A 16,833-nucleotide genomic window follows, 5' to 3' on the forward strand; every position below is an offset into this window, starting at 1 on the left:
AGCACCTCAAGACCTGGCTATTCGAGCAGTAGCAGCACCCCCCTCCCTTCAGCGCCTTGAGACCCTCACGGGTGAGTAGCACGCTCTATAAATGGATTGATGGATTGATTGATTGATTGATTGATTCCAGTTAACCTTTAGGTCCGCAGTACTTGCAAATGACTGCAATATACTGTGGATTGGGGGAGATCATCACTGATGTCTTTGACATACAGCAGCATATCGTTGGCATAGAGCGAGACAACATATGTGGTGTCATCTAGGGATATTCCCCATTGCCCTCCCTCCTGGCGGAGTTTAATAGCAATGGGCTCCATTGCTATGGCAAATAGATTGGGGGAGGGGGGCACCCCTGTCTGGTGCCTCCACTCACCGAAAAGAAGGACATTAGTTTGCCTATCCATAAACAAGAGGATGGGTCTGTAAACAGTAATTTGATGTTGGCTCTGAGTTGTAGGCCAAATCCCATTACTGTTAAGACCTGGAAAAGTTAATCCCACACAAGTGTGTTGAATGCTTTTTCTAGATTCAGTATTAGACAGGTGGAATTTGATTCCCTATCCATTATGTGGAATAAAATGTGTATGTTCTTTGCTGTACTTTGCCCTGGGATGATTCCATTCTGGTCATTTTGTATTATTTGTGGGAGTACCCAGAGGTATCGGTCATTGCACTGATCTCTGTACAGTGCTCTAAAAAATGCTCCCATCCTAGTCCTCAAGAAGAACCCTCTCTATGGAACAATTGACCTTTACTGTATACCCGGGGCCACAACGTCAATATTTCTACCATACAAACCTGTACTGGAATTTGATCCTATGTTTAGATACCGAAACATTTTGAGTCAATAACTTAATGTGGAATATATGAAATGTGTCAATAATTCCAAGACAGGTCCAGACCTATAATAATCTAGACCATTGTTTCAAAAAATATTTCTTTGTATTCTTACCCTTTCAACTTTCATCTAAATCACAAGCACTTACTCCACCACCTATCCCCTTGCACTTACCTTGGAGCAACTGCTCGACTTGCTTTTATTAGTCTTCACTGTGAAGCTTAAAATGTACTAATTGAATAACAAATTGCTAATATATAAAATGAAAGATTGAAATCTATTCCTAGTGGCATGTATTGTCGTTTTTGGTTTTGTCTTGGGTTTGAATAAGTTTTGAAAAAAAAGTTTGAAAACAATGATGATAAAAAAGTCTCTCTCTTGAAGAATTGGTGTTCTCCCCGAGGACCACCTGTGTCTTTTAAACAATCACATCTCAGCAGACCATATAAGAGTCACCACTTCCTTCCTAAGAACTTCTTTCTTTGCTCTGCACAGTCTTTAAACCAACTGTGTAAACAACAAACGTCACCCAGGGCAATTTTTGACAGCAATCCAACAGGAGAGCAACCGCTCATCCAGAAACTGGAATACGATGAGTCACAATTGACCAGAACAGGAAAGAATCATTCAACTGTCTGATCCGACCCTAGAAGAAAGGGAAAATAGGAACCCATAAACTCCATATACCCAATGCACAATATGTAAAGGTGGGTTACATTATAACAATTATAATACAATTCAGGTGGGATAATCCTCGCCTCCGTGTCCTTAATAGAATTGAAAATTCTTGGCTCGAATGCTAGCAAATTTTATATTATATTTCAGGACCGGAGGCTCAGATTATTGCAAATTAAACGCTTAGCACATACCACAGTAGTAATATTCTCCACTGGTTTATAATAAAATTGTTTAAATGTAGAATTCATACGACCAATCAGCTAATTTCACAATATCCTGAATGGTTGAGCCCAACATAAAAGATTTGGAAGCCATTGATCCTCGAACAGAATGAGCTCCAAAAACCTGCATGTCAATCCCAGCTTCCATCATGACTGATTTTAACCATCTGGCTATTGTGGCAGAAGAAACTGGTTTGAACGGTTTCTGCAAAGCAATTAACAATTAGGTAGATCCCTCAGGTCGTAAAGATCGAGTACATTCCTCGTAAGCTTTCAAACATTGAACTATACATAATTTAACATGATTCGTAAAGGTATTATACTCTATGCAACGAGAAAAAGTCTTTGTTCTGCCAGTTATGATAAAAGAAACTCCTATCGGAGTGAAAAATCTAACTGTTAAGTCCATAACTCTCACATCCGAAGTACGTCTACAGGCAGATAGGCATAAAAGCATAGCTAATTTAGCTGACAACTGTTAACTGGATAACAGGGCATTATCCGGCCTTCTGTCAAAGAGAGCTAGGACCAAATATACATCCCATAGATAGAAATACTTAGCTCTAGGAGGGTTAGCCACCCTGATGCTTTTAAGTAATTTATACACCACCAGATGCATTCCTACCAGTTTCCCATCCACTTGGTTATGACCTGCATATATTGCTGATCGAATATTATTTACCGATCGGTAAGATAAACAAGCCTTGTCAGATAAAAAATTTACGACATGGGATAGTTCTGCCCCCACGGGGTCCACGTGCCGTTCCATGCACCAACGTACCCAGCATCGCTAGGCTGAGGAATATCTTTTACTGGTAGAGGGAACCCAGGCCTGTTGTATGAATTTGTAAGCTGTGTCCGAAGTGCCTGGCATTTCCCACTGTTGTCTGAAATCCTCCATGCCATCAGGGACAACTGCCTCAAGAGTATCATCAGGTGCAGTTGCCCATGAGGGCCCTCGAGTATCGTCTGAGACCAAGGTAGGAGTTGAGGACAATCACAAGTCATTTCCAACAGATTTGGAAACCAAGGCTGGGATTTCCAAAGAAGGGCCACCAAGACTATCTCCGCAACTTGCTGGGCTATCTGGGTTGCAACCCTGGAAATGAGAAGGGGCGCTAGAGGGCGCACAGCGGAATGGCTGCTTAATAAGGCAGCTCCGAAGGCCAGGGTTTATGATCGGCAAGATCCAGCGCTTCAGAGGTACCTGCAAGATCACTGATGACATGAACTGTGATCGGAAATCGGAGTGACCAAAGTGAGCGTGATTACAATCACGAACAAGCCCTCCTGAAGGAAATACGGCATTATGTGCGAGGAGCGCTGCTGAGAAACTACCAGGCGACACAAGATGGCGGCGGCCAGCGGCTAATACGGTCGGAAGCCGGAGACCCTCATCGGCTATAAACGAGCTGCGACTCTACAGTGGAAAGAGCAAGTGGCAAACGTAGCGGAAGACGATATCCGGTGAGATTGCATGGGCTGTACATGAGAGCTAAGACACGGGCATATGCAAGCACTGAGGGGAATTGAGGCGAACTGGAGCGGCAACAGGAAGGGAAGTAAAATGGCGGCACTCAGAGTCTAACTGGCATGGGTACACAAAATTGATTATGACTGGACATCTGCCCTAATAGTATAAAACCTGACACCCGGGGCTCAGAGTGACCACGCACTTACAGCAAAACGCACCATAAAAACGGCCTATATCTACTACCCTGACACTGGCATTAGCGATAAAGTGACGCTACGAGGAGATCTAAAATGGTGGCGCCCTGAGCACTATGTTGAGATGTGCAAGATCCTTGGAGGTGAGTGGGCTGGACACTAACTGCTGTGGCGGAGGATACAGTTGTGAGCGGGTGGTAACAGAAAGAGCTACTTCCATTCACATAGTGAGCTGTCAGATGCAATTAGAGGTCAGTTGGAGATGTGCGACGAGACTCCCTTCGCGCGCAAAATGCTTCGTGTAGCGCTGAACACTATCCCCAGCGAAGAACTCGTGGGTTCATAACAACGCTGCATATGTGCACATGTGTCTCTGAAGGAAACGCGGACGTACTGCTAGGCTGAAACAGCGCGTAAGACTGCGGAAAAACTGCGGATTGTACACACTGGGAGAGGCACTGAGGGAGAGAAGGCCAAGCAGAGCAATACCTTGCACAGAAAGCGGGGCACTACTAATAGAGGCTGGGTGGAGTAAATGCGGGACCTACTCACACATAACGACTCGCGAGGGAGTACCCCACCAACGCGCAGAGGATTAGCGCACGCTACTGCCACCCGATCGCGAGCCGTCGACACTGCGACAGCAATGGGCAAACCGGACAAAGTACAGACCAAAATCACCTTCGACGGCCCCAAAAAATCTGCGAAAGGAAATACAGCCCAATCGGATGCTGACATGGGTGACGAGGCAACAACATCCTCTGGGCTGGAGCAAGTTCTTAAGGATATACAAAAAAGCTCGATGGATGTGCATGGCAAGTTGGACACTATCACCCTGAGGGTAGAGAACATGGCGGTGAAGCTGGATAAGCACGGTGAATGCCTTGTTGAAGTAGAAACGCGCTTGTCATCGGTGGAAGACGAATCACATACCACCACTCAGAAATGCCCTGATATGGAGAAACTACTCGAGGTCATTAAATCTAAAACTGAAGATGTGGAAGCACGGTCTCGAAGAAATAACGTTCGAATAGCGGGATTGGCAGAGTCCACCAACACTGGTAAGATGGAGACCTACGCAGACAATATATTCGGAGCGGAGAACTTATCCTCGATATTTATCGTCGAACGAGGACACCGCTCTCTTGCTCCCAGGCCAAAGCCAGGGGCACCGCCGCGTCCCATAGTCGCCCGACTATTAAATTACCAGGATAGAGATCTTATCCTGAGGCTGGCGAGAGAAAAGAAGAATATCGAATACCAAGGCAACAAATTAGAATTCTACCCGGATTTTACAATGAACGTCCAATTGGCCCGAAGAGAATTTGCGCCCATGAAACAAAAATTGCGCGAATTGGGGTTGGAGTATGCAATGCTGTATCCTGCTTGCTTGAAGATCACGAAGGACGGAAAATCAACCATCTGTCACACACCAAAGGAGGCAGAGGAGTACATTAAACGGCTGAATCAGCGGCGACGAGAGCAGAAGCGCGCCGAGCAGCGCCCCGACTCAGACACTACACACACTGAACTGAACTATGTGGATGGGCGATTAGCAGGGCTGTTGGTGTGCGTGACCAATCCACTGACAAGGTAATTGGAATGAACTAAGGGGACGGCAGTAGTGGCAGAGCCACCACTGTAAATCGTGAGTAAGAAGGGGATAGGTGATATGTAACGAGACATGGGGTCAGCCATCCATGAACTCATGCTCTGTCATGGTGGATGTGAGGGTCTGGGCGACGTGACGAGCAGCTGTATGGCCAACAAAAAAGATATAGTCCATAATATACTCACTGTTGACATGGAACTAAGTAGAAAAGCACTGGCAGTATGGAGCGTTACTATAAATTAGACGTAAGGAGGGACTGTGATATTCCTGAAACACGAACTCTCTGAAAATGGTGAACAAAATGCTGTAATAATATTGTTTAGAGACGATACTAGACAAAATACAGGGACTCTAGGATGTAACTGATCACCTGGCCACATCCACACATGTTGGATGCTGTTGTGTGACCTAGATAGACCCCCCGAATAGGGTGTTCCCCTACCAAAGTTACAAATTGTTTAATGTTTTTCTCAGGGTATGTCTTTGGCATGATTGGGTAGCCAAAGTGGGTGGGGGGTGGATAGGCAGTATTGAGGGAGTTGGTTTTAATTCACTGCATTTGAGAAGCACTGCCGCAATCCAACATAGGTACGGTCACGAAATTACTGCAGTCTTGACATATTGTGGAAAAAACAGAAGTTCCTCAGGGTACAATAGGGGACAAGGAAATCACATGGTACGTAAGACATGGCCGGTAGGAAACAGTCAGATAAGTTAACATTTATTACATGGAATGTAAGGGGGCTTAAAAACCCAAAGAAAGTTCGGCAAGTACTAGCCTATTTTACTAGACTGCATGTTGACATCGCATTTATACAGGAGACGCATATAGATCCCAGCGTGCCGAACCGCATGGGCCAAAGGTGGGCAGAATCCATCCATGGAGCTGCTTACTCCTCATATTCGCGTGGGGTACTCATACGGATTCGGAAGGGGCTGCAATTTACAGTGGATAAGGTTAAAGCAGACAAGGCAGGGCGGTTTGTGGCGATCACGGGGTCATTGAGGGGGCAAAAACTCAACCTCATTAACATTTATGCACCAAACACGGATGACTCTGATTTCTTTCACACCATTTGTCAAACCATAGCTACGTTACCTGATGTTCCGCTGATATGGGGTGGAGACTTTAATGTTGCTCTTAATGACATGGTCGATAGATCCACGACATCATCAGAACCACACCGACGCGCGCTGGCACAAATACACAGCATTATGCGAGAAAACTGCCTCCATGATCTCTGGAGACTGAGACATCCCACACAATTAGAAGCCACACATACCACTGCAGCACATGGTAGTTGGTCTAGAATAGATTATTGATTAGGCTCGGCTGAGGTGTCGCTATGGGTGGAGGAGGTGTCACACCAACCTCGTACCCTCTCTGATCACAATCCAGTACTGCTTACACTGAAATTCCCGCAGTATGTGCCCCCCCCTTTAGTTGGAGATTTAACGGAAAAGCTTTACTAGATCCGTTGTATTTAGACGCTCTTAGGAAAGCCATAATAGAATTCTTCGACATAAATGCGCCTACCACATACGATCCTGGGCTCCTATGGGAGGCTTTTAAAGCTTCTCTGTGTCTCATTTTGTATTTTTCACTGTTTGAGTCACTCCTTTGTTGTTTAAATGAGGCTTTTAAAGCTACCATCAGAAGTGTCTGCATAAGTACTCATGTGGGTATTCTGCGGGACTTGCGGCAGCAACTAGAGCGTTGTGAGGGTAAGATACAAGAGCTTGAAAAGGAATATACCCAAACGCAAAACCCAACCCTTCTAGGTCAAATTAGAATTGAAATATCGGAATATCAAAAATGTGCGGATGACGAGCTGAGATATATTTCTAAGCGGCACATAGCGAGGAGCCATGGAGAGGGAGGTCGGCCGGGTGCCGTACTAGCGACCAAGATTTGTTCCAAGAGACCGCCACCCGTGGTTCAGGTGATTTGTGATACTGAGGGTAATCCGCAACATAATCCACAGGGTATCTTAAAGGAATTTATGCAAACTTATGAGGCTCTATATGCGGAAGAAACCACAGCTTCGGCTGCTGAGATAGATCAATATTGTGACGATGTTGCACTTGCATGGCTATCCGACGCGCAGAGAGCATATCTCTCCTTACCAGCTACGGTTGAGGAGGTAACGGAGGTCATGAAAGCGCTCCCTAATGGAAAGGCTCCGGGACCTGACGGATTCACCGGGGAATTCTATAAAACTTATGCTGATTTGCTAGCCCCTCACATAGTAGCTATGCTTGGTGATGCGCATGAGAAAATGCTGTTACGGCAAACACTGCGAGAAGCAATGATTCTAGCCCTCCTGAAGCCAGAGAAGGATCCAGAAGAGATGTGACTGATATATAGGCCATTGTCCTTGATGAATGTGGATACCAAAATTCTATCTTCACTATTGGCTAACAGACTTAAACGTCTGATGACTCGGTTGGTCCTCCCTGACCAATCTGGTTTCATGCCCACGCGCTCTACTTCACATAACACCAGAACCTTATTTGCAATGGCACATTACCCGACACCCCAGACCAAAGCAGCCGCGGTAGTGATGGATGCTGCCAAAGCATTTGACACCATAGCTTGGACCTATTTACACACAATACTGCGAAGAATGGGATTTCCGCCGATGTTCCTGCAATGGATCAAGCTACTATACACGGCCCCTACTGCCCGTATACGGGTTAATAATTACATTTCCGAGATAATATCTATCGCTCGTGGCACGTGACAAGGGTGCCCATTATCCCCTTTACTTTTTGCCATAGCACTAGAGCCACTGGCTTGTAAACTACGGCAAGGACATCATTATTTGGCGTTGCAGTTCCCGCAGCGCCCTCTACATATATCATTATATGCGGATGATATGTTGGTATATGTTAGGGACCAGGAAGTAAATTTAAATCCTCTGCTGAGGGAATATGTTACATTTGGAAGGCAGTCAGGGCTCAAAATTAATTGGGCTAAATCAGTAATACTACCTCTAATGGACAGTACGCATAGCTTTCCCACGGACTTCCCACTAGAATGGCAGACGGAACCAGAACGCTATCTAGGAGTCTGGTTTCATAGAGACCCTGAAGTGGTCATTCGTACGAACTACGGCAGAGTAGTTTCAGTGCTGGAAGACAAGATACAACGATGGATCCAGCTCCCCTTATCACTCGCCGACAGGATTGCTATTGTTAAAATGGTAGTCCTACCCAAACTGCTATATCTCTTCAACAACATCCCCATTAAACCATCAGCAGTAGTGTTTCGAAGACTAAATACTATGACGTTAAAGTTGATTTGGGCAGGTAAATCGGCCCGGATTGACCTGCAATCACTAACACTGCCGTACTCAAGGGGGGTGTTCAAGGTCCCTGACCTATTATTGTATTATCTGTGTGCTCAAGCACAATATGCACATTATTGGTACCATAAAATCCCATATCTTTCACATGTGGCAATAGAGGAGGGAGATGCGTTGCCAGTACCACTAGATGCAATTATAACTCACAAAAGGGCACCTTTGCATAAACAAGATATAAACACGATTGATACAACAAATGCAGCATGGAGACGGATAGGTCAAAAAACTAATAAGTTGCCAATTTATTCACCGGAGCTACCACTTCACTTCCATCCAGATATCTCGGTCACACAAGAAAAGGTGGGAATGGAGTTAATCCAGCGGGTGGGTGTAACCACAATGGGTGATTTATATAAAGAAGGGACATTTAAGACTCTGGAGGATTTTGACTATGTTCAAAATCAAACACCGCTTTTTAAATTCACTCCACCGGACTTCATTGGACGGACCACAGCTGCGTCCACTTCAGCTTCAGAAGGACCACGCTCCACCATCACCAGCAACAGGTTCCCCGCAGAAGCTGGAACAAGATCACTGCAGACTTCCCTGAGCAAGAACCCTCCCACCAGCACAACGAACCCCAGCCAAGCGGCCACCAACCTCACGAAATGGATCAGCGACTGCGCAGACGACCTAGCCCCGCTGAAGACCCCGCCGAGCAGACCCGGCAGCAAGAAAGCACCATGGTTTAACAATGAACTCAAGAGCGCCAAAAAGAACTGCAGAGCACTCGAGAAAACCTGGCTCAGAGACCCAACACCGGACAACATGACTGCCCTCAAGGTCGCCACCCGAAAACACCACCGACTGATCCACGCCACCAAGAAAACCGCATTCAAGGAACGACTGGACAACAACGCACACAACAGCAAAGAACTCTTCAACATCGTGAAAGAGCTCTCCAACCCCAACGCCGGAAACAACGACATCACCCCTTCGCAAGACCTCTGCAACTCCCTCGCCTCCTACTTCCACAACAAGATCGCGGACATACACAACAGCTTCAGCACTCAACCGACGCACGCCACGACCGAACCACCGCCCCCCACAACCACCCTCCGCGCCTGGACCCTGATCAGCACCGAAGACACCGTCAACACGATGAACTCCATCCACTCCGGATCTCCGACAGACCCCTGCCCTCACCACGTCTTCAACAAGGCCGACGCTGTCATCGCACCCCACCTGCGGGACATCATCAACACCTCCTTCGACACCGCTACCTTCCCGGAGAGCTGGAAGCACGCCGAACTCAGCGCCCTACTTAAGAAGCCATCGGCCGACCCCACCGACCTCAAGAACTACCGCCCCATCTCGCTGCTCCCGTTTCCGGCAAAAGTCATCGAGAAGACCGTCAACAAGCAACTGGCCGCCTTCCTAGAGACGAACGGCTCCCTCGACCTCTCGCAGTCTGGCTTCCGGGCCAACCACAGCACCGAGACCGCCCTGATCGCAGCTACCGATGACATCCGAGCCCTGCTCGACAACGGAGAAACGGCGCCCCTTATCCTCCTGGACCTCTCCGCGGCCTTCGACACTGTCTGCCACCGTACCCTAGTACAGCGCCTCAGCAACGTCGGAATCCAGGAGAAGGCACTGGAGTGGATCATCTCCTTCCTCGCCGGAAGGACCCAGAGAGTCCGCCTCCCCCCGTTCAGATCGGAGGCCACCGAAGTCATCTGCGGCGTTCCTCAAGGCTCCTCGCTCAGCCCAACACTCTTCAACGTCTACATGAGCCCCCTCGCAGCCATCGCACGCCAGCACAACCTCAACATCATCTCCTACGCCGACGACACCCAGCTGATCCTCTCCCTCACCAACGACCCCGCCACCGCCAGAGCCAACCTACACGAAGGGATGACAGACGTTGCCAAGTGGATGATGAACAGTCGCCTGAAACTGAACTCGGACAAGACGGAAGTCCTCATCCTGGGATCTTCACCCTCCGCCTGGGACGACTCCTGGTGGCCCCCCGCCCTGGGCAGCGCACCCAAACCCACAGACCACGCACGCAACCTGGGCTTCATCCTGGACTCCTCCCTCTCCATGACCAGACAAGTCAACGCCGTCTCCTCGTCGTGCTTCAACATCCTGCGCATGCTACGTAAGATCTTCCGATGGATCCCCACCGAGACCAGGAAGACGGTCACCCAGGCCCTCGTCACCAGCCGTCTGGACTACGGCAACTCCCTCTACGCCGGAACCACCGCCAAACTCCAGAAGAGACTCCAGCGGATCCAGAACACCTCAGCACGGCTCATCCTGGACATCCCCCGCCGCAGCCACATCTCCGGACACCTGAGAGACCTGCACTGGCTCCCGGTCAACAAGAGAATCACCTTCCGGCTCCTCACCCACGCACACAAAGCCCTACACAACCAAGGCCCAGTATACCTCAACAGCCGCCTCAACTTCTACGCTCCCAAACGCCAGCTTCGATCGACCAGCCACGCCCTCGCCGCCGTCCCCCGCATCCGAAGAGCCACCACAGGAGGAAGGTCCTTCTCGTACCTGGCCGCCAAGACTTGGAACTCCCTTCCGACTCACCTCCACCTGACCCAAGACCACCTCGCCTTCAGGAAGCTGCTCAAGACCTGGCTGTTCGAGCAGTAGCGGACCCCCTCCCCCCAGCGCCTTGAGACCCTCCGGGTGAGTAGTGCGCTATATAAATGCTTTGATTGATTGATTGATTGAACCACAGCCAAACTCCAGAAAAGACTTCAACGCATCCAGAACGCCTCTGCACGACTCATCCTGGACATCCCCCGACACAGCCACAACTCCGGACACCTGAGAGACCTGCACTGGCTCCCCGTCAGCAAGAGGATCACGTTCAGACTCCTCACCCACGCACACAAGGCACTCCACGACCTGGGCCCCAGGTACCTCAACAACCGCCTGACCTTCTACGCTCCCACCCGCCAGCTACGATCGACCATCCTCGCCCTCGCCGCTGATCCACGCATCCGCAGAAACACCACCGGAGGATGATCCTTCTCCTACCTGGCAACCAATACATGGAACTCCCTCCCCATCCACCTCCGGATGATCCAGGACCATCTCGCCTTCAGGAGGCAGCTCAAGACCTGGCTCTACGAGCAGTAGCGGGCTCCCCCTCCCCCAGCGCCTTGAGACCCCGCCGGGTGAGTAGCGCGCTATATAAATGTCATGATTGATTGATTGATTGATTGACATATCTCAGATTACAGAGGGCAATGAAGGCGCTATTCCCGACATACCCTTCTGAACCCCCAGTGCTATTGACATTGCAAATACTCCTGACATCACCTTCACCCAAGCACTTAGTCTCCAGATTATATACAGCGTTGCAAGCAGAGATAGGGGCAACGACAGATACGGCAATACAGAAATGGAACAAATGTTTAACTGTCCCTCTAACAGAGAACGAATGATCTACAGCGGGTATAATAACGGGCTTACTGACGCCGAATGGTAATATGCGATTGATCCACGTCAAGTATTTGCATCAAACCTATCACACTCCGGCTAGATTGCATACATTTGGACTTCGCCAGGATTCCAAGTGCCAATGATGTGGAGCTGAGTGGGCGGATTTTATCCATTTTGCATGGTATTGTAAAGGGGTAGCTGAATTCTGGGTGAGGGTGGTGGGCATGCTGGGGGACATGGTGGGCTCCAACATAGACTGCAATATACGGACATGTCTGTTGGGACTGTTGCCGGGAATTCGTGCTTTGAAGCGTACGTTTTGTGTCATAGCCTTACTTATAGCTAAACTCAGGGTCTCAATGAGTTGGGGAGGTAAACAGAGTCCTAAAGTGAAATTGTGGGTCCAAGATATGATCTATTGCAAAGACACTTTGCTGACATACGAAGGAGAATTGCCTATACGCTCAGGCCCCAGGAATTACTGGAACTTTTTAGTTGCATACCTCAATGACCCTAATGTACAGTTGTAGAATGCCTTGATTGTAGTGATGCATATAATTGTGATGTACAAATATATATGAAATGTTGGACTAGGAGTGTTGTAATGCAGTGATACTATACGATGTTACGTCTCTAATGCGTGGCGCGGTTTGTTATGATTCCTTTTATGAAATGCCAATAAAAAAAATAAAAATAAAAAAAACCCTGGGAATGAGAATGAACGGGGGAAAAGCATAATTCAGAGTTAATGGCCAGTCCTGGGAAAAAGCTTCTGTGACCCTTGCTAACGGATCTGGCCTCCAACTGAAGAATGCCTTTAACTGATGGTTTAACCGGGAGGCGGACAGGTCTATCTCGCAAGGGCCCCACGCTGCCTGTATCCATTGGAACAGCTGAGGGTGGAGCTGCCAGTAGCTGTAATCCGCCAGATACCCAGAGTTCCAGTCCGCGACCTCATTGGATTGTCCTGGGATGTACTCTGCTATCACCGATATCTGGTGACTCAGGCAATAGTGCCCAAAGTCTTTGGCTATCTCCACCAGCAGGGACGACCTTGTACCTCCCAACTTGTTGATGTATCTCACCACCGAAATGTTGTCCATCCTGAGAAGGATGCAACACAACACTTGTTTGGGGGTGAGAGTCCGTATCGCAAAAGACCCTGCCAACAACTCCAGACAGTTGATGTGGAGATAAAGGGGCATATTATCAAGGACCAGTGTTAAAATTATCGCTGTTTTATCGGCAGGAAACTGCCGATAAAACGGCGATAATGAGCTTGATAATACGCCCTTGAAAAATTCCCATAGAAGCCCAGGTTCTGATGTTAACATGGGCTTCTATGGGAATTAACAAGGGCATATTATCAAGCCCATTATCGCTATTTTATTGGCAGTTTCCTGCCGATAAAATGGCAATAATTTTCACACCGGTCCTTGATAATACACCCCATAATTCCTGGAGAGATATCTCCACAGCTCGCACCCCAGCCCCATCGGCTGGCATCTGATTCTATTATCACTTCCGGTTGGGATCCTAAGATGGCTCTGCCTTTCCAAGCATCCATGTGTCTCAACCACCAGTGAATTTCTTCCCCCACTTCTTGTGTTAAAGGAAATTCATCTGTATAAGACAGGCCCTTCTGGAGATGTTGAAATTGTAGTCGATGGAGCGGGCCCAGCAATTTGGCTTGGATTGAGCAGGCCAACAGCCTCACCAAGTGGGCAATTACCCACATAGACACCACCTGTCGGGACAGAACTGATGAAAATTCCTTCTTTAGATCTCGTAATTTGGACTTGGGAAGATTTAGCTGTGCCGACTGAGAGTCAATGACAAACCCAAAAGAGTCTATTGTTTCAGATGGACAGAGAATCGATTTTGGTGCGTTGATGACAAAGCCCAAATCTTGTAGGGGAGATATTGTGGTTTGTAAGTGGAGATTAGCTAATGACTGGGATTGAGCCATGATCAGAATATCGTCTAGGTATACTATCATACCCAGGATAAAGAAAGCGACCAAGAGCGTTTAGCGTGACAGCGGCCCGCCTTTGGAACAGCCTTCCATTCGAAATCATGCCTATTCCTTTTCTCTGAGATGGGGTATCACCAGTTTCATCACCGTGGTAAAACACCATGGTGCCGAAGAAAGCCCGAAAGGAAGGGCCAAATAGTCCAACCACCTGTTCTTCCACCGGAATTGAAGAAATCGTCGGTGAGGAGGAAAGATGTGAATCGTTAGATCTACATCTTCGAAGTCCAGTCGGACCATCCAGACCCTTTTCCGCAGCAGATGCCCTCCATCTTGAAGTGTTTATACACTATGAAGTGGTTGAAGTCTCTTAAATTCAGAACCAATCTGTGACCACCTCCTTTTTTCTGGACTAAGAAGACATTGCTGCAGAAGCCTCGAGTGCCATTGTCGCAATATGCCACCGCGGACTTCTGTAGCAGGTCCTCTATTTCTGTATCTATAAAAGAGCACTCTTGTTGGGGAAAAAGTAGCTGTTAAGGATGGTGAGGAGTCTGATAAAACTCCAGGTGAAACCCTTGAATAGTTTGTCAAATCCATGAGTATTGTGACAGAGCCCTCCAATTGTGAAGGAAATATGGAGTAGGACTCCCCAAAGGCATACCTGAAGTATCGATAAGTCCTACCTGATGACCCTGGGATTTAAATCCCGCTCTATGTCCGCCTCTGTTGAAACGGGGTCTGGGGAATCTTTGTTGGGTGGGGTAAACGGTGCCTCCTCTGGTGGAGTCCTAGCCACCTCTGCCCCGACCATATCCTCCTCTGGGGGGGCTTTGATAATTGACGCTGCCCGGCGAACGTCCCCTGCCTCACCTAGCCCTGTTGAAAAGGCACACTTGGAAGACCTTATTGATATTAGATTGGGTATTATCTAATGACATAAAGGTACCCACATATTTAGATATATCTTTTACAAATTTATCTCCGAAGAGGTTGCCTTCCGCCAAGGCGCATGCTTCAGCCGAAGTGAGGTTAGAGTCCATTCTCATAAGAAGTGACTTACTCTGCTCCGTGGATATTACGCAGTTCGCGTTCCCCAATAAGCACATTGCTCGTTGTGTCCAGCTAGCCAATATGTCAGGATCCACAGGAGGAGCGACTCCTTTGCCACAAAAGCCATTTCTAAAATCTTAGCTAAGGGCCCAGCCAAGTCCAATAAATGGTCTTGACAGCTGTGCCAGGTGCGGTCAATACTTTCTTTGGGATCCTTTGCTAACTTTTTCAGGAACATTAGTATGCTGGGGTCTATATCTGGGGTTTTAGCCACCTTATCAGGTTTGTCGGGTCTGAGACATTCCGCCCGAAGGAGTTTACGCACTGCTTTATCAAACCCTTTTCTCAGATTCTCATGAAGGTACTCAGATACTTCAGGCCCAGAGGCCCAATCCAATGAGTGTGCGTGGACAATATCTGCAGGGTTAAAGGTAAAGGGATTGGAGGAACTTAGGTCAGGAACATTGGGCATAACTAAGGCAAATGTTTTTCACCTTTTTCTTTTTAGGTGATTCTCCATGATCTGATCGGGTAGAATCTGTATCAATAGTGTCTGTGTCAGTGTGAGCTTTCTCCTTGCTCTTGGACTTTGCACCTCCTGAGGATGATGGGACTGAATAACCATAGTCACCCATATGACCCTGAAGGAGATTCACCAGGACGCCTGCAATAAGACATTCCTAAGACTTGGCTTTAGCTTTACGTGACGCTTCTGAGGAGCCTGCTGAGGGCTCTTCAGTTGGAGTGTTCAGAAAACCATGCCGCTTCACAAAACATTCTAGTTGTGCAGTAATAGGTTTGAGGGCGGCTGCCAAAGCTGTTTGCACTGTATTGAGGACAGCATTCTCAACCACCCTGTTGACTGACTGTGGGACTGAAGCATCCAGAGTGTCAAATAAATTGTCTTCTAGGAGGGGTCCCTGTTGCTCCTCATAATAGGATTCATACTCCTCCTTGAAGGAAACCCAGTCATTCATTATCAGGCAGCTAATAATCAAGTCAAGAATGAATGCCAAGTCTATTCAATCAAATATCAGTAAGGATGGAGCCCGCCCCACGTGCACACAAAATTGAAAACAGTTCAGCACTTGGCTCCTCAGCAGATGTAGTCACTAATTGTTATAGCCCCAGAGTCCAGTAAGTAACAAGCCAAAGGTTTACTGGAGCGGGCACTCACTCAAAGGGCAGCTAGTTATTGCTGCCTGGCTAGTGTCAGTGAGAATATCCCCCACACTGCCTTCAGTAAGCAGCAGTCAGCATAGCGCTTCTGTATGCTCCGGCAAGGAGGGATTGCCTGGTATGCACGTGCGTATCCCAAAAAATGCCCCAACCAGCCAAATTGGGATACGCATGTCCGTCTGAATGCAGGCTCAAGAAGGGTTGGGCCAGTAATAGGGAAACCTCTGATTGTGTCACACAGGAGACCGCGATGTCAGAGAGCCAAGGAAAAAGGAAAAATAATGATTAAACAGTAATGGGGCAGCTCTCGGAGCGAAATGGAGGGCCCGAGACACGTCGCTGCTAAAACGCGCGCTCAATGCAGACGAAGAATAAATATCACTGCACTGGGCACAACACGCTATAACAGACAGCTTGTTCCCTCGGGTGCTGGCGCGCGGGGCAAACAGATGATCAGGATAATTTACAGCACTCCCACCCCAATACAACCAAACCAGATTAGATAGAGTTGTTGGTAGAGGTGGAGGGATAGGAGTCATTTCTAAGGAAAAAATAGATATTACTTTGCTAGACTCTTGGAGTACGGGTACAGCGGAAATACTCATTTTTAAAATCTCAACTCAATCATCCGAAACAGGGAGCAGGGCTCCGGTTTACAGACCCTCAGGCCACAAAATCAATTTTGTAGATCACCTACTGGAATTAATCGCACCCCATGTAATGGCTGCAAATAATTTTATTCTCCTAGGAGATTTTAATTATCATGCAGAGCGGTCATTGGATTCAGACACCAACCAATTGAAGACGTCACTGGAAACACTGGGGCTGGTCCA

This window comes from Lissotriton helveticus, chromosome 3_2, assembly GCF_964261635.1.
Source record: "Lissotriton helveticus chromosome 3_2, aLisHel1.1, whole genome shotgun sequence".
NCBI classification, from domain to species: Eukaryota; Metazoa; Chordata; class Amphibia; order Caudata; family Salamandridae; genus Lissotriton; species Lissotriton helveticus.